Below are 24097 nucleotides of genomic sequence, written 5' to 3' on the forward strand. Positions count from 1 at the left end.
AGCGAGGGAAAAACGACTTTCTGTATGCCTCCGCATGAGCCCTAATTTTTCGAATGTTCTCTTATCGTCCTTACGCGCAATGTAAGTCTTAGAGACTAAGAATTCCACAGGGCGTCGCGTGGCGGAGGGTATGCCGTACCACAACTAGTCATGTCCTTTCCTGTTCCACTCGCAAAGAGAGCGAGGGAAAAACGACTTTCTGTATGCCTCCGCATGAGCCCTAATTTTTCGAATGTTCTCTTATCGTCCTTACGCGCAATGTATGTTGGAGACAGTAAAATCGTTTTGCAGTCAGCTTGAAATGCCAGTTTTCTAAATTTTCTCACTAGTGTTCCTCGAAATGAATCCTTCCAGGGATTCCATTTTGAGTTCCTGAAGCATCTCTGTAGTATTTGGGTGCTGTTCGAACCTACCAGTAACAATTCTAGAATCCTGCCTCTGAATTGGTTCGATGTCTTTCTTTAATCCGATCTGGTACGGACCTCAAACACTCGAGATGTACTCGAGAATAGGTGGAAATACCGACTTGTATGCAGTCTCCATTACAGATGAAACACTCTGTCCTAGATTTCTCCCAAAATAAACTCAAGGCCACCATTCCCCTTCCCTATCACAATCCTCTCACAAGCTCGTTCCATTTCACATTGTTTTGCAACTTTACACCCAGATATGTAAACGAGAGCTCCGTCAGTAGATGACAGGCTAAACTTAGATTAGAACGAAGTTCACCTTTATTTCCGGAACACACGGCGCGTTACGACAGAAGGGTGTGGTACTTGACAGTAGTAGCTCTGTTCCCGCGGGGACAGGCCGTCCGGATGTCGCAAGCCGAGCAGATAAGTGCGACCTGGCGCGGCGAGATAGGCGAGCTGTTGCCCCACCGCGGGCGCTGCGCTCGATAAGCATCGGACGAGTGGCTGGCTGTGCCCAGGGGAGGGGAAATTACCAACTTCTGCCGACTACGCCGGGCCTCGCCACGGCCTGGCGGGTATCCGCTCAAGTTTCGAGAGCGGCTGCTGGCTGTCACGCGCGCTAACAGCCGATGAAGGCGCACGGCGCTGCGGTACTGCTACCTCGCTGCGAGCGCGCAGCTGCTTCCTGCTGCAGTGGACCTGCTTGGAAGACGCACCTGCTCTGTTGGGGCTTATTGCCTCCAGAAAAGTGTGAAAGAGTCAAATAATAAGTAAATACGTTACATGAAAACATGACAGCTTCTAGATCAGAGGGCGATTTATCAGTCTAAGCCAGACTTTTCCAAGCGTTTCCTAACGGTGACACGCTTCTAATACATACAGTTTCACGAGGCACCATTTCGCTTATATGATTAAGAGCTACTCTACTGTAAAAAAAGATATTTTACAGAAATATTTAGCCGGCCGGAGTGGCCGAGCGGTTCTTGGCGCTACAGTCTGATACCGCACGACCGCTACGGTCGCAGGTTCGAATCCTACCTCGGGCATGGTTCAAATGGCTCTGAGCACTATGGGACTCAACATCTGTGGTCATAAGTCCCCTAGAACTTAGAACTACTTAAACCTAACTAACCTAAGGACATCACACACATCCACGCCCGAGGCAGGATTCGAACCTGCGACCGTAGCGGTAACGCGGTTCCAGACTGAAGCGCCTCGGGCATGGATGTATGTGATGTCCTTAGGTTAGTTAGGTTTAAGTAGTTCTAAGTTCTAGGGTTCTGATGACCTCAGAAGTCAAGTCCCATAATGCTCAGAGCCATTTGAACCATTTGAACAGAAATATTTGCTTTATTTTTCGTTCCTAACTACTGATGGCCAGCTCTGTCGACTGGCTGCAGGTCGTTCCGTGCGGTTGTCCTCTGACTGTCGTCTCGTACGGTGAAAAGGGAACAGAGAACGTAGCATAAGAACTCAGACCATATGCTAGATAGATATTAGTATAAATATTAGTATAAATTAGTATAAATAAAACATTTCTGTTACTTACCGCGTTTGGGTGAAGCAGGAAAGTGTAGATATCGCACTTCCCTTTTGTGACTCCACACAAGCCCCCTCATCCTTGCCTTACTGCTGCCACCTACCTGCACGTGAAGTCTCTTACCGCAGTTAAGGCTTGGTCTCCCTCTGTAGCTTCATCCCCCTACCCCCCCCCCCCCGCGCTCAACTCTTCCCTTGATCACCTAATTAACAACCAGATGTCTAAAGATGTGTCTTATCAACCGATCCTTTCTTTCAGTCTAGGTGCGTCACAAATACGTGTTCTCACCGATTCCATTCACTCAACGTTATGAACAAGCTGCGCAGTACAGTTCTGGCTCCTCTTTCGATTTGTTAAGGTACTATGGCGCAGGTATTTGAAAAGTGGCAGAGTGGAGTAGAGTAAGTTAGGAAAGCCCGCCCGGTTAGCCGTTCGCTCTAACGGACTGGGAAGGAGCGCCTGGTCCCCGGCACGAATCCGCGCGGCGGACTTATGTCGAGGTCGGGTGAGCCGGCCAGTCGGTGGATAGTTTTTAGGCGGTTTTCCATCTGCCTCGGCGAGGGCGGGCTGGTTTCCCTTATTCCGCCTCAGCTACACTATGTCAGCGATTGCTGCGCAAACAAGTTCTCCACGTACGCGTACACCACCATTACTCTACCACGCAAAAAAGTGGTTACACTCGTCTGGCGTGAGACGTTCCCTGGGGGGTTCTTGGCCCCCGGTTAACATACAATACATACAATACAAGTCAGGAAATGATACGCGAGAAGTTTGCTACTTCGGCAAAATGAGGACTGACGACGGTAAAAGCAAATAAGTTATTAAATACGAAATGAAAACAAAAAGGAAAAAAAAATGGCTCAAATGGCTTTGAGCAATATGGGACTTAACTTCTGAGGTCATCAGTACCCTAGAACTTAGAACTACTTAAACCTAACTAACCTAAGGACATCACACACATCCATGCCCGAGGCAGCATTCGAACCTGCGACGGTATTGGTCGCGCGGTTCCAGACTGTAGCGCCTAGAACCGCTCGGCCACTACAGCCGGCCAAAAGGAAAAGATTTCCTACAAAAGATAATGTGATAACATTGAAAATAAGATTCATATTTAAGAAATCTTTTCTGAAAGCATTTATCTGGAATGCAGACAGTAAACTTATTGCGTGAACAAAAAATGGGCTGCCGATGTCATAGTTGAACTTAAATCGTTTCATTTTGTGTTTGTCAAGACCACAAACAATTTATTAATTCCATTGTCTTCAAAAGAACACGAAATAGATTCATACATATTACGACGTCGGTACAAATCAAAAGTGCATGAATTTTGCACTTACGATTTGCGCCAGAGAAATAGTTGCTGCCCATCTTCAAAAAAAAAAAAATAAATAAATAAATAAATAAATAAATAAATAAATAAATAAAAATAAAAAAAAATCACGAAATGATTCATACAGATTATCTCGTTAGTGTTGTACAGATTGTAAGTGCATAAACTATACAAATTCATAAAATCGAAAACCTCTTATGTCTAGCACCACTAACTTTTCAGGAGAAGCAAAAACGTGATTACCAGAAGGACCTATAATTGAAAATTGTTGAGAAAAATACGCATTTTCTGTTACATGGTATGTCTTTGTAGACTCTAAAGGTTGCACATTAAGGGTTTCTGATCAGAAGTGTGGACATGGCGGATTCTACGTCAGATGAATTGCAACAAATGGTGTTTTAGTGCGATTTGTCAATATATCAACAAAAATACAATGCACAATATGTGCTGCATTGTAAGCCATGAGTTTTGGGCGAAACGTCCTTCCCTTTGTAGTGTGTGTATCTTCTATTTTTCAGTCTCACTTTCTTGTAATAATACTTTAACGTTTTGCTGCGAACGCCTTTCCTTCTCTTTCTTGGTGGTTCTGTATTACTCATACTAGAAATGCTTTAACAATGCAGAATCAGTAGTTAAACAATGTAATAATGTAATGAAATCTGAGCGTAATATTACTTGCACTACAGTGGTATAGAGTTTACTTAAATTTTTGGACAGTCAACTTTTTAGCAGTCAGGTACAACAACCTTAGAAAATAAAGTAAACTACCAAGGAAAACGAGAAATCAAATAGGAAGATATTTCCACTCACTAACTATAGAAACGCCTCATGTCACTGGACGTGAGATGTTTCTGAGCAAAACAGTAAATTATACCACCTCATCACATGGAAATCAATAAGTGAACATGAAGCGCTTCTATCACAATAAATGTCGCTACCTTCAAAGATACATTATCTCATTTTGCAAAAAAATGTGTATATGAGCGGTTTCTGATTTTATCGATTCATTTGTAATCCAGAGAAGGAAGTAACTGAATTATGCACATAAAGCATAGAAGCTCGTGACGTGTCGTGCTGCAGAAGAGTATAGGCGGTTAGGTGGATATGTCGAGTAAATAATGGAGGTGCTAAATCGAATAAGGGAGAGTTTAATGATAAAACTAGACTTTAAGATGAAATAGATAGATGTGACATATCCTTAGACATGAAGGAATAGTTAATCTGATGGAGAAGGGAAGTAAGATACTAGGGTGGAGGTATTGGAAATTGCAGAGGGAGACCTAGGCGTAAGTACAGTATGGGGGTTAAAACGGACCTAGGTTATAGGAGTTATTCAGAGAGGAGGGGAAGTGCACCACTTATACTAGCTATAAGGCGTAGTGTCCGAAATTAACTGATCTTATGACGCAAACAAATACACTGTGTCAATAGTAGACGGTCCAGTCACGTTAATATGACCATAGCCTGTGTTCGTTGTCAGCTTGCAATAACCACTCACAGACGGCATGTGGCAGCACGAGCAGTGCAGTCGTCACCTTATAGCGGAAGCGGAGCGATCCATCTGACGTCCAAAAGGCCTCTTGATCATTGGCCTGCGGGGCAAGGGTGGAAGTATTTTCGAAACGGCTAAGTTTGTAACGTGCTGGGACACAGATGACAGAGGTGAAAGACGACTGCGAAGGTGTTTACCGAAGAACAGACGTGCGACTGTTGAGCAGCTAACAGCCCAGATGAACCAAGGGGTTACCAAAAATGCCTCTTCAATGCCCGTTCGGCGAACGCTGCTGCATGTGAGCCTCCTCAGCAGGCGCCTCGTTCCTGCACTAATCCTGACTGCTGTTCATCGGCGGAAAGGGCTGGAAGTACAGCAGGACAGTAACTGGGAGTTCACTCAGTGGCGTCAGGTGGCCTTTCCTGATGGATCACCTTCTATGCTCCATCGTACTGAAAGCAAACCGTCCAACACTCACTGGGACTCTCCAGCCCGGAAGATCAAGCGTTATGGTTTGGGGATTGCTTTCGTGGCTTCCTTCGGTGACGTTGACATTCTGGAAGGAACAAAAGTAAGCATCTATCCTTGGGAACCGTGTCCATCCCTAAGTACGATTCGTTTTCGTTGGTACGTTGGCACCTACCAGCAAGGCAGTGCAACGTGTCAGACAGCTCGCAGTGACGTGCGCAGTTGAAAGAGTGTCAGGATGCTCTTACCGCACTCCCCTCGCCACCAAACTCACCCAATTGAAAATCTACCTTACCACCTCGATAGGGCTGTTCGCGCCTTGGACCACTGGAAATCCAGCACAGCTGGCCACAGTACTGGAGTCGGTTCCACATCCCTGTCGGTTACCTCCGAAAACCTCAGTTATTCAGAATTTTCATAAGAGATCACCTCAATCTGACTGTACAATCTATGTACCAACGTATATTTTCTTAACTAGCAAGAGCGAGTTTACTTTCCAAACAGCCAGGAGGCAACTGGCACAGCGCCGACTTCGGCGGATCGGTCGAGCTCGCCCAATGAGTGGTATGATGGAGTGAGTTGTGACGGTTTTGCCAGTGATGGGCATTGCCACTTAACTCCATGTGGCAGAGTGGGTAAGTTCTTTTAAAGGTAAGGAGCTACATCATGGTGTGCTGGACTTTAATGAAAAACACAATACTTCAAACAAATTTCTTTAAAATATTTAAATAGTCGCTTCAGTCTGGAACCGCGCGACCGCAACGGTCGCAGTTTCAAATCCTGACTCAGGCATGGATGTGGGTGATATCCTTAGGTTCGTTAGGTTTAAGTAGTTCTAAGTTCTAGGGGATTGATGACCTCAGATGTTAAGTCCCATAGTGCTCAGAGCCATTTGAACCATTTTATCAAGTGAAGACCCAGTGACAATGTGGTCGCATCGAACCACCTTAGTTTGCTATAGCGTACGCCACAAGCTCCACATGACTGCTTACACAGGATGTTTCGGTAAGATCGTGCAAAAATGTAACAGAATATAGAGCATTCTCTGCTGAACAATTTGTGACATCATCTGTTACGTCGAGTATGGCCGGCCGCGGTGGTCTAGCGGTTCAGGCGCTCAGTCCGGAACCGCGCGACTGCTACGGTCGCAGGTTCGAATCCTGCCTCGGGCATGGATGTGTGTGATGTCCTTAGGTTAGTTAGGTTTAAGTAGTTCTAAGTTCTAGGAGACTGATGACCGCAGATGTTAAGTCACATAGTGCTCAGAACCATTTGAACCATTTTGATACGTCGAGTGTTTATTTCTCTCGATCGAAGAATGCGGGTTCATGGAAAGAATACACGAGGGACCTGGCAACAAGAGGATTACTTGTACACACGATTTTGAAGAGGAGGTGCTGGAATGTGTTGCAGCGGACCCCACAAGAATTCGTCGTATTGCACGCTAAATGGGTGCTTCACCTACTAGCGTGTGACGAGTACTCCACGAACAACAATTACACCCATATCATCCACAACGAGTCCAGGCAATGCTTGTGATTGACTTTGCATCAAGGGTCGCATTGTGTCAGTGGTTGATCCAACAATAGATTGATCGATCAGATTTCCTCCAAATCGTGCTGTTTACTGACGAGGCCTCATTTCAGCGCGATGGTATTTCGAACAGCAGAAACAGCCATGTGTGGGATGAAGAAAACCCTCACGCTGTAGTAAAATCACACCATCTAGTACGTTTTGCTGTGAGTATCTGGGCTGTCACTGTAGGCGACAATCTCACTGGGCCACAGGTTCTTCTTGGTCGTCTGAATAACCAACTGTACTTGAGGTTCGTGCAAAGAGATCCACCTGAGTTGTTGGAGAACGGCCCCTTTGCTGTTCATGTGGGGACGTGGATACAACATGACGATGCACTGCCTCACTACAGCCCATTTTTCAGCCACAAGCAGGGCATCTGTCATCAATTCTTCTAGAACTTAGAATGGAAGTTCAAAGACGCGGATCGTTCGTAGTCCCATGTCGGCGTGTCCACCTGTAACCGCTCAAAAATTCTCGAAACGAATTCCTTGTCGGTGTCGGTGAAGCAGTTCGTCTTATGCGCTTCATTGATGAGCTTGACACAGACAACGCTGCTGACTGTAGATAATTGTATTCCAACGAGAACATCAGGTTCGAGTTTTACTTCGTTCCGTAAATAACGTTCTATCTCGTAAGCCCTCGGTCGAGCATATTCGTTAACAAAACTAAATTTTAGTATCGTACACCGATACACACTTAAAGTAAACACCGCTCCTAGACACGTGCGACAGTGATGTAAACACCGTCCAGACCGCTGCGCCGCTGCGCCGCTGAAGGCTGACTACCGACCATCCGGACACCCTTTCCGTCAGACCCAAATTCCCAACTTGCCATCTGCCGTACTGCAATGGCCCCCACCAGTTAACCTCCTACTCGCATATTTCTGTTTTCCATAGGGTTTCTGACGTCGGTTCTGCATCTGCACTGAAACATTTTGCATCAAATAGCCGCCGCGGTCATAGAATTTCAGATATGAGTGGCGTCTGGTCTCTTTGACATGTCCAACAGAACTGATACCACTTACCTCCATACTGGGGAACTGTTCCAATATATCAATCATCTAAGTCGTTTGGTATGATTTAGAAGATTGTAGCATGACCTGGAAGGTAATAATTAGACCATTATTGCATCTCTACTAAAATGCCTCCGGTTATTGAAAAAAATTCAGCACCGATGAGTCTGACGGGTTTTAGCTATGTGCTCTTTCTGGCGGGCAGAGGAATCAGTCAAGGAGATTTCTGTCTTACTGAAGCTACTCTCAGATCTACAAGAAATTCGCGGATACTTAAATTTGGAGAAATAAGACAACGTTTTAATGTAACATATCTGAGTCACCATTCTTTTCCTGATGATATTTTTTTGTTTCTCACTACTTCAGATGACTTCAACCAATGACGTCACAAGTTAATATAAGTTTTAAAGTAGTCCTCAGAATCAATTTCAATAACTAGTTTAAAGTAATGCAAAATTCCTGGGGAAAAAGTGGAGAACTCAGAGGAGCAGCAGGGAAAGAAACGAAATTTAACGAGTCAAACCTACAATGACCTTGGTAGTAGGACGTTACATACGCTGTGGCCTGGATGCATGTTCTGATATAAATGCGTTGTATCCTCTCTTGTGGCAACATAGCCAGAAACTCTTGTAAACTCGTGCTTGGTATTGCGAAAACTGGCTCTGGACGGAGTTGACCTCCGAGCTAGTCCCATACGTGTTCAATCTGAGAAAGATCTGGAAGTCTTGGCGCCCACGCCAGTATCTCAACATGGTACAGACAGGTCATAGACACATATCAGGTGCACACGAGCATAGTCCTGTCCGAACATGGAATCCGACGGTTACACAAGAGGTGACTCATCAGGATGTAGGTTGCCTGTGACATACCGTTGTCTCTTCAGAGTTTCTTCAGTCAGTATCAGCCTCGACTTGAAGTTATAGCTGATGAGCCCCAACATCATGACAACTGTAGTAATACCGCGGTGCTTCTCCAAAACATTGGACGATATCTCCCCAGGTCGCCGCTGTATCCACAGACTGTGGGCGGTGGGTAGTCCACAACCGCGATTCGTCGCTGAACACAACACCATTCATCAGCGATCCATGGTTCCCATTCACGGTACCACTCCAAACGCAGACGGTAGTGTTGTGATTTTAAGACGAGCATACGGGTGTCCCTGGTCGAGCTTCTGCTAGCCCCGACCAATGGTGGAGGTTGACATAATGTTGCAAGCAAAGACGTGAAGGGCTTACGATATACTCGGTGCACAGTAGGTCAATGCTTCTTGTGTCGGTCAGACGTAGTGGACCAGAACATTGAAGACGAGTATGCCTGCCTCTACGTTCCCCCCTGCCGGCCAGTGTGGCCGAGTGGTTCTAGGCGCTTCAGTCTGGAACCGCGCGACCGCTACGGTCGCAGGTTCGAATCCTGCCACGGGCATGGATGTGTGTGTTATCCTTAGGATAGTTAGGTTTAAGTAGTTCTAAGTTCTAGGGGACTGATAACCTCAGATGTTAAGTCCCATAGTGCTAAGAGCCATTTGAACCATTTTTTTCTACGTTCCCAGGCAGTTCAACATCGGGCCACTCTGACGTCCTAATGCCTTCAAATCTGAATATTCCACGATTCGATGACCCGGCCAAATGCAGATCACGATGAGGCTCTTTTCAATCTGATAACGCTGTTTCACAAGAGTGCGCGGCGTCATCATGCCTTTCACAATGGTCACTTAATGTCTGACACTGTCCATACCCCTTACATAAACTGCCACGTCTGGGAAAACAGTAATGCAATCTAGTGGCCGTTCTGTCATGGAGAATTCCAATTCAAATCAGTTTCGTCCTCGCCAACAGTGCGTATATGTACGAATTAGTTTGTTCTGGATGCTTCACTGTCTTGCCAGGGAGTGAAAAATAAACACGCCAAGATGATGATGATGATGTTTGGTTTGTGGGGCGCTCAACTGCGTGGTTATCAGCGCCCGTACAATTTCCCAACCTTTGCTCAGTCCAATTTCGCCACTTTCCTGGATGATGATAAAATGATGAGGACAACACAAACACCCAGTCATCTCGAGGCAGGTGAAAATCCCTGACCCCGCCGGGAATCGAACCCGGGACCCCGTGCTCGGGAAGCGAGAACGCTACCGCGAGACCACGAGCCACGCCAGGAAAACAATAGTACAAATTAATAATACAAGCACAGCAACAGTTGAAAATCTTTTTATCTGAAGACAATTGTTGGATGGGTAAGAAAAGAAATTATCATGGAGGTGAAACTAGCCTTCGACAAACAACAGAATTTTCAGTGCTAAGGTTCCCAAGCCTCTGCAACGGAGCTGTTTACAGTCGATGTGTAGTGCTATTTTCGACTCGTGGCAGTGCGACAGGGCCTTTCAGTGCGGAAACCATTCCAATATGAGGGTTGCCCAACAATGTATGAAGTGAATTACAGAAGCATAAAAAGAAATGCATCTGTGTGCAAACTGAAACTGAAGAAGTATGTATGACTACAATGAAATGAACGTGTGTGTGTGTGTGTGTGTGTGTGTGTTGTAATATTAGTATCCGTTTCGGTAGCTTAAAAGAACTGACATTCGATAATCTAACCATGCGGCTTCATAAAAGCCGTACAATTTGTGTAAAAATCTCTTAGATCGTCGCTGAGCAGCGCCCGCCTGATATTTCAAAGAATATCTTACGCGTCGCGGCAAAGAATACGAATTGTTCATAAACTGTATCGATAGCGATATTTTGTGTTTCTTATTTTTTGACAGCTGAAGAATTGTAATCCTCTTCTGTTACCATAGTCCTAATATATTTTTTAAAGACGGCGGACGCGTATGTGGAGTGGTCCGCAATCACTAATTAGTTATTATAAACTATTACTATTGTTCAATGCTATGTAAGAATTTATGCGTGCATCTAAGATGAAATATCAAAGATAGAACATTAAAACTGTACGGACCCTATTGTTAGGAATACGGCCTAAGGTAATTAAATTGGTTATTGTGCTCTCAAATGCTGTAGTGCCTGCTTATTACTTAAAGTATTTCTCTACTATCCATCTTCTATTAATAGCAACAGAAATAACGGTGTTTTTATAGTTTTCATACAGCTATCAGAGACCGACTGCATGTCGACAAACGTCGTAGTTAAGGCAGAAAGCGCATTGCCATTTACCTTGTTTGTCATTTAAATCCTATTTCTTTTAATGTGTGGTGTGGTATAGGAAAGAAAATTTCCAGCTCCATCTAGTCCCTTAGGTTTCTCTGTTCGCAGTTGCTATGTTTCATATCCAGTCGTGATCGAACATCATCACGGCACAAATAAATTAAGTGCCAATGCGAACTCTGTTCTTGATCTTGAGAACGCTACGTCTTCTGCAAACGATTTCAGGTGACATATAAACTATCACATTCAGTACTTAAGTTTTTGAAAAGTCTTTGCTCTTCCCGCCAAGAAGTGGTGCAAAACTCACAACAGCTTTCTGAATCTTCACAAGATAATAATAAGTTAATCAATATATATATTAAAAAAACACCACACTGTGTTTGTGTGTGTGCGTGTGTGTGTGAAAATGAGAGAGAGAAGGAGACTGCATGTCAGCGAATAAGAAGTCTTTTTTAATACTAGTGTATCGACATATGATTTTGTAGTCGACAGACGTAAAAAACATATACAAAGGAAATACAGTGAAGCAATGTGACGTTCTAACAGCCTTCGCATGATGGTAAACCATTACTGTTCGATTACACATTGGCGATAAATCACAAGAAACAGAAATTAGCGTAAACTATCAGGGAGCAACCCTCCGAACTGAACTATACTGGAACTACCATGTAAAACCCTTTGTAGGGAATATAGATGCCAGGCTGAGATTAAGTGGAAGTGTCCCACTCGTTAATGGGAAAATTGGTTTGCGAAATACTTGACCGTATAATCACTATTACTTGTAAATTAGGGAAACTTGCCAGACGCTCTCAATAGGAAGAGATAGAGAAATTTTGTTCAGTGAACGACAGAAAGACTTATCGATATCTTGAGGCAGACGCTGACGTAGTGCATCACGGATAAGTTTATTGCTGAAATTTTGAGAACTCACGTTCCAAAATGTGCCAGGCTACATTTTACCACAAATATCTCACAAAATGACCATTTCTGGTAAAGTAGTGAAATTCGAGCTAAAAAGGAGCCCACCGATTTTCGTTATTCACGGGCATCTTTCGCAAATGGAACAGGAGAAAAAAGAAAGCGGTTGAGGGTTGAGGGTTGAGGGTTGAGGGCGGGGGGGGGGGGGGGGGGGGGAGGATGAGAAGGAGCTGTGGTGCTCTCCGTTACAAACTGTAACATGACTAGTGCAGTGTAGATGCAAATAACTTTCATGTGTTAAGAGTCAACCAGTCGCTTGATGTAGATGGTTACTGCAGCTGCACGCTATTTTATAGAATGAAAGGTTCGGTGAGGAAAAAGAACTGTGTCTGGTATTAACTGTCCCGTATAGTACCCTGACAATTACAAGAACAAATTGCATCATTACCTTATAGTGCAATGCGTGATACACATCAGTTCTGGCATTGCCAATGTTTATTTCCTCATCTCCTGCGTGGGCTGACTAGTGCTCGATTAACGGCCATGAGTTATCTCTTTCTCTCTCACACACAGGCTCTTGAAAATGCTTGAGAGGCCACAGGTGGTATTGTGCAACAGCCTCTGTATATTGTCGACAGTGGGTAGTTGCGTACGAAGGGCTGTTAGATGGCCATCAAGCATCACATGCTCATTGTAAAACACGTCATAACCAGTTGCTAAGTCGGGCCTTATGGTCTAGTGCTGCAATGGGTGCCTGCAAGCCGGAAAGCAGTGGTGTCGAATCCCTCTCGGATTATGAAAAGTTTTCAGTCTCCCTTTCACCCAGCCTTCAGTTCTCAATGAAGTGTAATTTCGCAATGAACGACCCATAGTTCGGATTCTGCATTAACTTATAAGTCTCCTTTCCTCAAGAGGATTACTGGCATACGGTGGTGACACGAAAGCCACCAGACTTTTGTTCAGCTGAAAGAATTTCAGCGGGCACTTGAGCCACACAAAATTATTAGTTCCTGTGTTTCTACAATGGCTGTTCGACAAATACACAACTGGACTAGCTATCTGTATTACATAACTTACATGCCTTTGTGAGAATTAGAAATTAGTTATCTAGAAGGTGACTGAAAGGCAGCCTTGTGTGTCTATTCATTGCTTCATTGTATTTTCCTTAGTTATGAAGCAGCCGGCTTGATTGATGCTATCCTTATTTCTCAGCATTCTTTTCTGCTCTTTTCTCACGTTCAACACACAACGCAGTTGATAGCACCAGTGACGCATGTTGGTAAACTGTGAGAACATTATCATGCTTCCAGTAGACAGGCTTTGCTCATTCTAATAATTTTGCATAAAAGGAATTCCTCTAGCTATGCTCTTCACACTACCTCATTTCGAACTTCATTTGTCCATCTACCTTTGAAAATCTTGTAATATTATGATATTTCCAAGAGTCTCTATCTCTCTTCCAACCCTTTCATTTCAGAGTAGCACTTGCAACCTATTTGTCTCAGTTATTTGCTCCATGTATTCCAATCTGTGTCTTCTACAGTTTTTACTTTCTCCAGCTCCCTCCACTACCATGGAAGTCATTCCCTGATGTCTTAACAGATGTCCTATAATCGTGTCCCTTCTTTTTGTCAATGTTTCCCGTATACTCCTTTCCTCTCTGATTCTGAGCAGAACCTCAGGCATTCCTTGCCTTATCAGTCCACCTAATTTTCAGCACTCATCTGAAGCAATACATCTCAAATGCTTCAATTCTCTTCTGTTTGGGTTATCCCGCAGTACATGTTTGCTGCATACAACTCTGTGCTGCAAGCGTACATTTTCAGAAATTGTCTTTGTTGCCTGTGTTAGTCTGCTTTTCAAGTCCTCCTTGCACCGACCTTCGTGGGTTATTATGTGGCCTAGGTACCAGAATTCCTTAACTTCGTCTAAAATGGATTCTCATATGTGACCACCAATCGTGATGTCAAGTCTCTCGGTGTTCTTATTTCTGCCTCTTCTCATTACCTTCGTCTTCCTTCGATTTACTCACTGCACATATTCTGAACTCGGAGGAGAAAGTTGGTTATTGGAATTTCGTGAGAAGATTCCGTCACAACGAAAAATACCTTTCTTTTAGTTATGTCCAGGCCAAGTCCTGTATCATTTCTGTGGCACTCTCTCCCATATTTCGCGATAATACAAAACGTGCTGCCTTTCTTTGAACATTTTCGATGTACTCTGTCAGTTTTGTCTGGTAAGATTCCCACACCGCGCAGCAGTATTATAAAACAGGACGGACAAGCGTAGTGTAGGCAGTCTCCTTAGTAGATCTACTACATTTTCTAAGTGACCTGCCAATAAAATGCAATCTTTGGTTAGCCTTCCCCACAACATTTTTTATGGGTTCCTTCCAATTGAAGTTGTTCGTAATTGTAATACCTAGGTATTTAGTTGAATTTACGGCTTTTAGATTAGACTGATTTATGGTGCAACCGAAGTTTAACGAATTCCTTCTAGCACTCATGTGGATGACCTCACACTTTTCGTTATTTGGGGTCAAATGCCACTTTTTATACCATTCAGATATCTTTTATAAATCGTTTTTCAGTTTGTTTTGGTCTTCTGATGACTTTATTAGTCGATAAACGACAGCGTCATCTGCAAACAACCGAATACGGCTGCTCAGATTGTCTCCAAAATTGTTAATATAAGGAACAGCAAAGGGCCTATAACACTACCTTGGGGAACGCCAGAAATCACTTCTATTTTTCTCGATGACTTTTCGTCAATTACTACAAACTGTGACCTCTCAACAGGAAGTCACAAATCCAGTCACATAACTGAGACGATATTCCATAAAAACGCAATTTCATTAGAAGCCGCTTGTGTGATACAGTGTCAAAAGCGGAAATCCAGAAATACGGAATCGATCTGAAATACCTTGTCAATAGCACTCAACACTTCATGTTAATAAAGAGATAGTTGTGTTTCACAGGAACGACGTTTTCTAAACCCATGTTGACTGTGTGTCAATAGACCGTTTTCTTCGAGGTAATTCATAATGGTCGGACACAATATATGATCTAAAATCCTGATGCATATCGACGTTAACGATATGGGCCTGTAATTATTATTAACTGCAACGTCAGAGCTCTTCTCTGGTGCAACTTAATCTTTACTAAATCCAAACTAATCGTCGTCTAATACATCCTCAATTTTTTTCCATATTTCTGTATATTATTCTTGTCAACAATTTGGATGCATGAGCACTTTTCGGCTCTTGGTATCTTCGGAACTGCGTGGATGGTATTTTTCAAAAAGTCAGACGGTTTATCGCCAGACTCATACATTCCACAAACCAACGTGAAGAGTCGTTTTGTTGCCTCAGGATGACTTCTTCGGCAGCCACTGTTGATGATTTTTCTTCAAAATTTGAGCGGTATTAGGGTTCTAATCCTTGTTTTCACAAAAAATCTGAAAGATTATTTATTAATGCATGAGACCAAAATGGGAAAAATTCCTTTCTGTGTGGTGCAGAAATGCAGAGATACATTAATCATGAAGAAATGCAGACCTTTTCTTTGTTTCTTGTTTATGCCGCCACCAACGCTAAAACTACAGATGTGAGCTGTAAGGTACAAATGTTTATAACTTTTCAATTTTGTAAATAACACATAGCAAAAATTTGATGCAATTTGTTACTTTCGCTGTAATTTTTTAGACAAATTTTGAAACTTATTTCCGTCAAAAGCAGAGCGCTCAAGTACAGAGTTCCGGCTTCGTATCGTACACCAATTCCAAAATCCCTTCTATTGACTTTCCCTTTCGTTGATTTATTAATTTCTCCGTTTCTGCAGTCTTCATTTTTGTTTTCCCTCCAATTTTTGCAGCTCTGTTCTCTCGTGACCCCATGTGCTTTGCCTCGAATTATTTCAACTGCTGCCGGTCGGTGTGGCCGAGCGGTTCTAGGCGCTTCATTCCAGAACCGCGCTGCTGCTACGGTCGCAGGTTCGAATCCTGCTTCGGGCATGGATGAGTGTGATGTCCTTAGGTTAGTTAGGTCTAAGTAGTTCTATGTCTTGGGGACTGATGGCCTCAGATGTTTAGTCCCATAGTGCTTAGAGCCATTTGAACCATAAATATTTCGACTGCCACTGTTTTTTTTTTTTTTTTGCCTATATTTCTCAATGTCTTCTTTTTCGTCTTCTGTGCCCTGTTTGGACCTGCGTGCTTTTGTCTTCCTCGATTCTGGAACCTTTTCTGCAGTTCTTTTTTCAATTCCTAGGAGCTGGTGAATTCGGACCCTAGGCCACTGGTGCTAGCAATGTTTTATTACCGTACAAAGCTGCGTTTGAAGCGAGTATTTCAGAAACGATCTTCTTCGAGCATACTGACAATATCAGATACCACTACAGTCCGTCTGATGAGAAAAGTTTCCTCCACTTGCTCATGTCTGCTCTCAGAGTTTTATCTGATTTACCGAGTGCATGCCATCTTGCTTCTTAGCAGAAAACTTTCAAATATTCTACTGCGATCTCTACAATCTGTCCTTTGGTATTCACCAGACTTATTTCGACTATTCCAGTTCCATATGGAGCAGTTATCGAAATAATCCTACTGGGCAGAAGTCGTCCCTGAAGAACAATGCCAAAAAATCGCAATTTGGAAATACGTATTCCATAATATGCGTAGATCGCATCCAAAGAGCTTCGTTACGGACGTTCCTGATAAATAAGAATTCGAATACATATATATATATTTTTTTTTTCAGATTCCATAGTGACATGAAGAGGGACAGCTCAGTCTAATAATTGGTTATTCACTTTCCTTGCCAATACGTTATTAAGACTTATTAAACCGTATGCACTCGATTTATGGATTTTTAAATGCCTTCCTCAGGCACTTTCTACAGACTGCCAATAATCGAGCTTGCAAACACGTTGGTAATCAAGAGCACAAACCTGCATGTCTCACAAGACCGCCAAAAGCCAGTAACCAACACATTAGTTCACTTGCTGGTTGAGTTTGAACTTCGTTTTCTGGAAACAATCGCGTCTCTGGATTTTTAAGTTGGAAAAAATTTACCTCTCTCGCATATCGTGTGATAGTGCATCTTTTTTGCAACGACACCCTTAATTTATCATCTTCTCAATCGTTGCACTCCCTCTTATTTATCTTCACTGCTGTCTGAACAATACAGCAGAAATAAACGTTCTCAACAAAGTAAAATCCTCTGTGTGCTATCACGTAACACTACTAGATCTCTAAATCATTTTCTGTATCAGGAAACCGGCTCTGGAATAACTTTCCTCAAAAAATCAAAGAAATTAATTTCCTTCCAGACTTCAAAAGACAGTTAGTGAAACACCTATCACAATAGCCTTCTCTCTTGTATACGAAGTTGCGGCTCGCTCTTGTTAGTCACCCCTACCTCACAACTTTTCCCTCCTCGATGCAGGCAGAGTTCTTTGTTTAAATTCCTTTCTTTACTAACAGGCATTGTCACTGTCATTTCCTTTATAATTTTATACATATTTTGCAGCTACAAACGTGACTGTATTCAACACACTGGAAGTGTGAATTAAAATGCCTTCAATCAAAAATTTTCATGTTTTATAAACTACATTACGTATTTCGGACCCTGTGCGTCCATCCTCAGGCGTAAGTTTTCTTAATGTGTGATTTATTTTTGCTCTTGACTAAGGTGTAATGCATGTTCCTGTCATAAAAAGGTAGTAAGCTATATGTGGAAAATATGTGTGAAGCGGTGGAAAAAATTGACAGTCTAAATTTACCACATAATTCAAGAAAAGTGTTTTTAACTTTTTAACACCATCATAAATTGGTTCCTCCATCCTGTTCATGCTTATCACTACATTTGCATACAAATTTTTGTAAGGGCTTCAAATATGTTGTTGTACGTGGTGTGATCAAAATGTGTATGCAAATGTAGCTCTTGAGTGCAGTGATAAGCATGATCAGGATGCATGAATCATACTTCCACTGGGATTTCCGTCTTCTCCTCTTTCGTTATCGGATTTCTGTGATACTAAACGTGTATTCAGTTAATCTATATCATTATTAATGCCGTTTACTATTATCATCATTATTAGTGTCAAGTATTATTTTCATTATTATTATTATTATTATTACTTGTTATTATCATTATTAGTGTAACTTATTGTTATTCTTATTGTTATTATTGTTCTTATTGTTCCTGTGAATACTTGTTAACACCTTCGATATTTGGTATTTGTATGTCTCTTTGATTCATTGAGCTATGCTGGTGGTAGCTGTGCTCCTGATATCTCTCGTGCCAGATTTCTCAATGGGTGAGACACCAGACAGACTCGTCTGCCTAGCGGGTCTCCCTTCTTGGAAGTATGCAGGTGGCAACTACGTGGGCTCTTAGGTAAGTCTGCCAATATTTCTGCTTACTTGCGTCAGGCTCATTGTTTTTCTTTCTATCGGTCGCCTTTGCTCAACTCTTGCTTTTTCGACCCCAAAGATATTGTTTTGAGGCATGAGGGTGTCTTTCACTATTTTCCGTCTCTGACGTCGGAGGTGGCAGAGAAGGGCTTTTGTACGGCTTCGAGAGAGAAAATTGTAGCGTCTGTTCTCAGAGAGGCGACTACATACAAGCGTCTGACTCCTACAGAGCGGCTGAATTTGGCTGGCCATACATCTGTCTGTGCATAAATGAACAGACTGCTACGATATTATTTTTTCCCAGGAAACACATGTCATGACTCTCCTTGTAAAATAGTCTAAGGGAAAAATTTCACGTCGATCGGATCTCAGGATGGGAATTACATCAAGATCAAATACAGAAGCGTTCGAGGAGGATGAAGGACATAGTAAATGAAGCCGGAAGAGGTAAAAAATTCTAGGGGTTTGAATGTGGAATGTTTTCAAAATATTGCAAGCTGGAAAGCTCAAAAATACCAAACAATATGTTATAAAGAATAGTCTGGATGTATTAGGTTCGTGTGAAGTAAGTTGGGGGACTAAGGGAGAACAGGATAGTGGAGAGAACAAATTGGTTTACTCAGAGAAGGAGAAGCGTAGCAGCTATGCGTGGCAGCTGTGATAGGAAAATAGGTGATGAAAAAGTACTGAAAGTAGAGTGCATAGATGAAAGACTGATGGTGATATGATAAAGAGGTGACAAGAAGGATGTCGTTTTGACACAAATATACATACCAACAAGTCAACACACTGATGGGGAAGTAGAGGTTCAAATGGCTCGGAGCACTATGGGACTTAACGTCTATGGTCATCAGTCCCCTAGAACTTAGAACTACTTAAACCTAACTAACCTAAGGACAGCACACAACACCCAGCCATCACGAGGCAGAGAACATCCCTGAGCCCGCCGGGAATCGAACCCGGGAACCCTGGCGTGGGAAGCGAAAACGCTACCGCACGACCACGAGATGCGGGCGGGAAGTAGAGGAATATTATGAAAGACTGAAGAAATTATGGGTAAATCAAAAAGAAATGCCTGCATCATTGTAATGGGGCATTTGGTAGGAGAGGGAAAAGAATGGGAAGTGGTTGAATGATTTGGAAATAAGAATGAGAGGGGTGAAAGGATGGTTAATTTCTGTAGAGAAAATTCTTTTGTGATTGGAACGCCAGAGAAGATTAAGATATATAAACAGATATCTAACCTGAACGACGACAGATACCAAATTGATTGTATAACAATTCGGAATACGTACTAAAATGCGTAAAGAATGCCAAAGCATATCCTGCGGTAGATATCAATTTGAACCACAACTTGATTGTAGCAGACTTGCAAATCAGGTTTAAAAGAGCGAGAGGAGGAAAACCAAGAGAGAGGTATGACATAGAAAGACTAAAAAACGAAGGTAACGATGCTGAGTTGGAAAATACGACATAGAGGGCCCAATTAAAAGAGAGCAAACGAGAAAACTAAAGGGATGAGACAAAACCGTAAGGAATCTGCAGAAGAAGTTGTACATTTGTGAAAGTTCGAAAGAATAAGGAAAGAATGAGTAACAAAGACAATGTTGGTAAGTTGGAAGAAAGAAAGAAATGGAAGATAGAAGAAATTGAGGAATAAAAAAGAGTGCACAGAAAGCCGATAATGAATTAAGGAAGGAAACAAACAAGCGTGGAGGTTATGGAGGAAAGAGATATGTACAGAAATAAAGAAATTAGAAAAGGAAGAAAAATATGAAATGCCGTCACATTAGTTGTTGACCTGACCTTTGAAGCAAAGAAAAGAAAGACAAGTACAGGGACGGAGAGTGGAGTTGGCCCAGTAGTTTTTAAACTGGAGGAAGTGCTGGAGTGGTGGCAAGAAGGTTTAGAGATCTTATAAACTGAAGAGCCAAAGAAACTGGTACAGCTGCCTAATATCGTGTATAGCCTCCGCGACCACGCATAAGTGCAGCAACACGACATGGCAACGGCTCGACTAATGTCTGAACTACACTCCTGGAAATTGAAATAAGAACACCGTGAATTCATTGTCCCAGGAAGGGGAAACTTTATTGACACATTCCTGGGGTCAGATACATCACATGATCACACTGACAGAACCACAGGCACATAGACACAGGCAACAGAGCATGCACAATGTCGGCACTAGTACAGTGTATATCCACCTTTCGCAGCAATGCAGGCTGCTATTCTCCCATGGAGACGATCGTAGAGATGCTGGATGTAGTCCTGTGGGACGGCTTGCCATGCCATTTCCACCTGGCGCCTCAGTTGGACCAGCGTTCGTGCTGGACGTGCAGACAGCGTGAGACGACGCTTCATCCAGTCCCAAACATGCTCAATGGGGGACAGATCCGGAGATCTTGCTGGCCAGGGTAGTTGACTTACACCTTCTAGAGCATGTTGGGTGGCACGGTATACATGCGGACGTGCATTGTCCTGTTGGAACAGCAAGTTCCCTTGCCGGTCTAGGAATGGTAGAACGATGGGTTCGATGACGGTTTGGATGTACCGTGCACTATTCAGTGTCCCCTCGACGATCACCAGTGGTGTACGGCCAGTGTAGGAGATCGCTCCCCACACCACGATGCCGGGTGTTGGCCCTGTGTGCCTCGGTCGTATGCAGTCCTGATTGTGGCGCTCACCTGCACGGTGCCAAACACGCATACGACCATCATTGGCACCAACCCAGAAGCGACTCTCATCGCTGAAGACGACACGTCTCCATTCGTCCCTCCATTCACGCCTGTCGCGACACCACTGGAGGCGGGCTGCACGATGTTGGGGCGTGAGCGGAAGACGGCCTAACGGTGTGCGGGACCGTAGCCCAGCTTCATGGAGACGGTTGCGAATGGTCCTCGCCGATACCCCAGGAGCAACAGTGTCCCTAATTTGCTGGGAAGTGGCGGTGCGGTCCCCTACGGCACTGCGTAGGATCCTACGGTCTTGGCGTGCATCCGTGCGTCGCTGCGGTCCGGTCCCAGGTCGACGGGCACGTGCACCTTCCGCCGACCACTGGCGACAACATCGATGTACTGTGGAGACCTCACGCCCCACGTGTTGAGCAATTCGGCGGTACGTCTACCCGGCCTCCCGCATGCCCACTATACGCCCTCGCTCAAAGTCCGTCAACTGCACATACGGTTCACGTCCACGCTGTCGCGGCATGCTACCAGTGTTAAAGACTGCGATGGAGCTCCGTATGCCACGGCAAACTGGCTGACACTGATGGCGGCGGTGCACAAATGCTGCGCAGCTAGCGCCATTCGACGGCCAACACCGCGGTTCCTGGTGTGTCCGCTGTGCCGTGCGTGTGATCATTGCTTGTACAGCCCTCTCGCAGTGTCCGGAGCAAGTATGGTGGGTCTGACACACCGGTGTCAATGTGTTCTTTTTTCCATTTCCAGGAGTGTAGCCGGCCGCGGTGGCCGTGCGGTTCTGGCGCTGCAGTCCGGAACCGCGAGGCTGCTACGGTCGCAGGTTCGAATCCTGCCTCGGGCATGGGTGTGTGTGATGTCCTTAGGTTAGTTAGGTTTAAGTAGTTCTAAGTTCTAGGGGACTTATGACCTAAGATGTTGAGTCCCATAGTGCTCAGAGCCATTTTTGAACCAGGAGTGTAGTCCTGGAGGGTATTGGCACCATGAATCCTGCAGGGTAGAGTACGAGGGGGTGGCGATCTCCTGTGAACAACACGTTGGAAGGCATCCCAGATAAGCTCAATAATATTAATCATGGAGTTTAAGTTCTTTTGTCCGTGTTTGTTTTAACAATATATATGTTTTTGGATGGGTTCCGCCTTTAGAAAAACACGGTTTCGTTTTTCGTCTCAAACGTGTTTCACTGCAGTTGCACCATCATCAATGGGCTTTTATTTTATGGCTTTTTATTACATGGTGTGGTTTTCTTGATGAGTTACGTTTTTACAGAGACTGATTTCTTTCACAGTTTGTTACGTAGAACTATAAGAAAACGCCAACAATGGTCCCGATACCGACTGCTACAGCTATCCCTGTGTTCGTTCTGTAGCAGCCGGTATCGAGACCATCGTTGGCGTTTTCTTATAGTTCTACATGACAAACTGTGAAAGAAATCAGTCACTGTAAAAACATAACACATCAGGAAAATCACAACATGTGGTAAAAAAACCTAAAAATAAAAGCCCACTGGTGATGCTTCAACTGCAGTGAAATGTGTATGGGGTAGAAAACAAAACTGTGTTTTGCTAAAGGCGGACCCCATCCAAAAACATATGTAAAGCTCAATAATGTTCATATCTAGGGTGTTCGGTGGCCAGCGGAAGTGTTTAAACTCAGAGGAATGTTCCTAGAGCCAAAGTACAGTAATTCTGGATGTGTGGAGTGTCGCATTGTCCTGCTGGAATTTCCCAAGTTCGTCGGAATGCAAAATGGACATGAATGGTTGCAGGTGACAGACAGGACGCTTATGTACGTGTCACCTGTCAGAGGTGTGTCTAGACGTATCAGGGGTTCCATATCTCTCGAAAGGTACACACCTTCACCAGCGTGAACAGTCCCCTGCTGACATGCAGGGTCCATGGATTCATGAGGTTGCCTCCACATCCGTACACGTCCAACAGCTGAATGCAAATTTAAAAAAAAGACTCGTGTGACCGGGACACATGTTTTCAGTCATCAACAGTCCAACGTCGGTGTTTTTTGACGGGCCCAGACGAGGCGTAAATCTTTATGTCGTGCAGTCATCAAGCGAACACGAGTGGGCCTTCGGTTCCGAAAGCCCACATCGATGATGTTTCGTTGAATGATTCGCACGCTGAGACTTGTTGATCGCTCAGCATTGAAATCTGCAACAATTTTCGAAAGGACTGCACTTCTGCCACTTTGAACGTTTCTCTTCAATCGTCGTTGGACCCGTTCTTGCAGGATCTTTTACCGGCCGCAGTGGTGTGGGAGATTTGATGTTTTACTGAATTCCTGATATTCAGGGTACACTCGTGAAATTGTCGTACGGGAAAATCCTTACTTCATCGCTTTCTCCTAGATGCAGTGTCCCATCGCTCGTTCGGAGACAAAAGCACCACGTTTGAACTCACTTAAATATAAGCTGCCATTGAAACAGCAGTAACCTGTCTTAACAACTGCGCCAGACACATGTTGTCTTATATAGGCGTTGCCGACCGCAGTGCCGTCTTCTGCCTGTTTACATATCTCCGCATTTGAACACGAATGCCTACACCTATTTTTTTTTGTTTTTTTTATCTTTAGTGTATGAGGCAATTCAGACGCCAAACGATATCGAATTAGGAGGCAAGAACTATAGAAGATGACGAGGTATGCTGCATCTTGGAAGGCGAAGCACAAAGGGCTTTAAGAGAGATGAATAATAATAAAGGTATGGGAACCGATGGATTGCCAGCAGAGTTGATTAAGACCCTTTGGAGTAGTGGTGTGAAAGAGTTAACTTATCTCTTTAATAAGATATATGAATAAGGTGAGCGGCCAGGTGATGATACTGATTGAGAAGGAAAGCAATGCCAAGAAATGCGAGGATTTTAGAATCATGTTTTATTTCCTGTGTAGTTAAAGTATTGATTGGAAAAAAGAATTGCAGAGGAACAATGTGGATTTAGAAGAGGGAAAAGTGGAATACATGCAGTCGGACTGTTAAGAGTTATAGGTGCGAAAAACAATGAAAGAACGAGAGTTCATACTGATTTCATTGCCTTGAAGAAAGCCTTTGATAGAATACAGTGGAATAAATTG

The sequence above is a fragment of the Schistocerca cancellata genome, chromosome 6 (genome assembly GCF_023864275.1).
Source record: "Schistocerca cancellata isolate TAMUIC-IGC-003103 chromosome 6, iqSchCanc2.1, whole genome shotgun sequence".
NCBI lineage: Eukaryota > Metazoa > Arthropoda > Insecta > Orthoptera > Acrididae > Schistocerca > Schistocerca cancellata.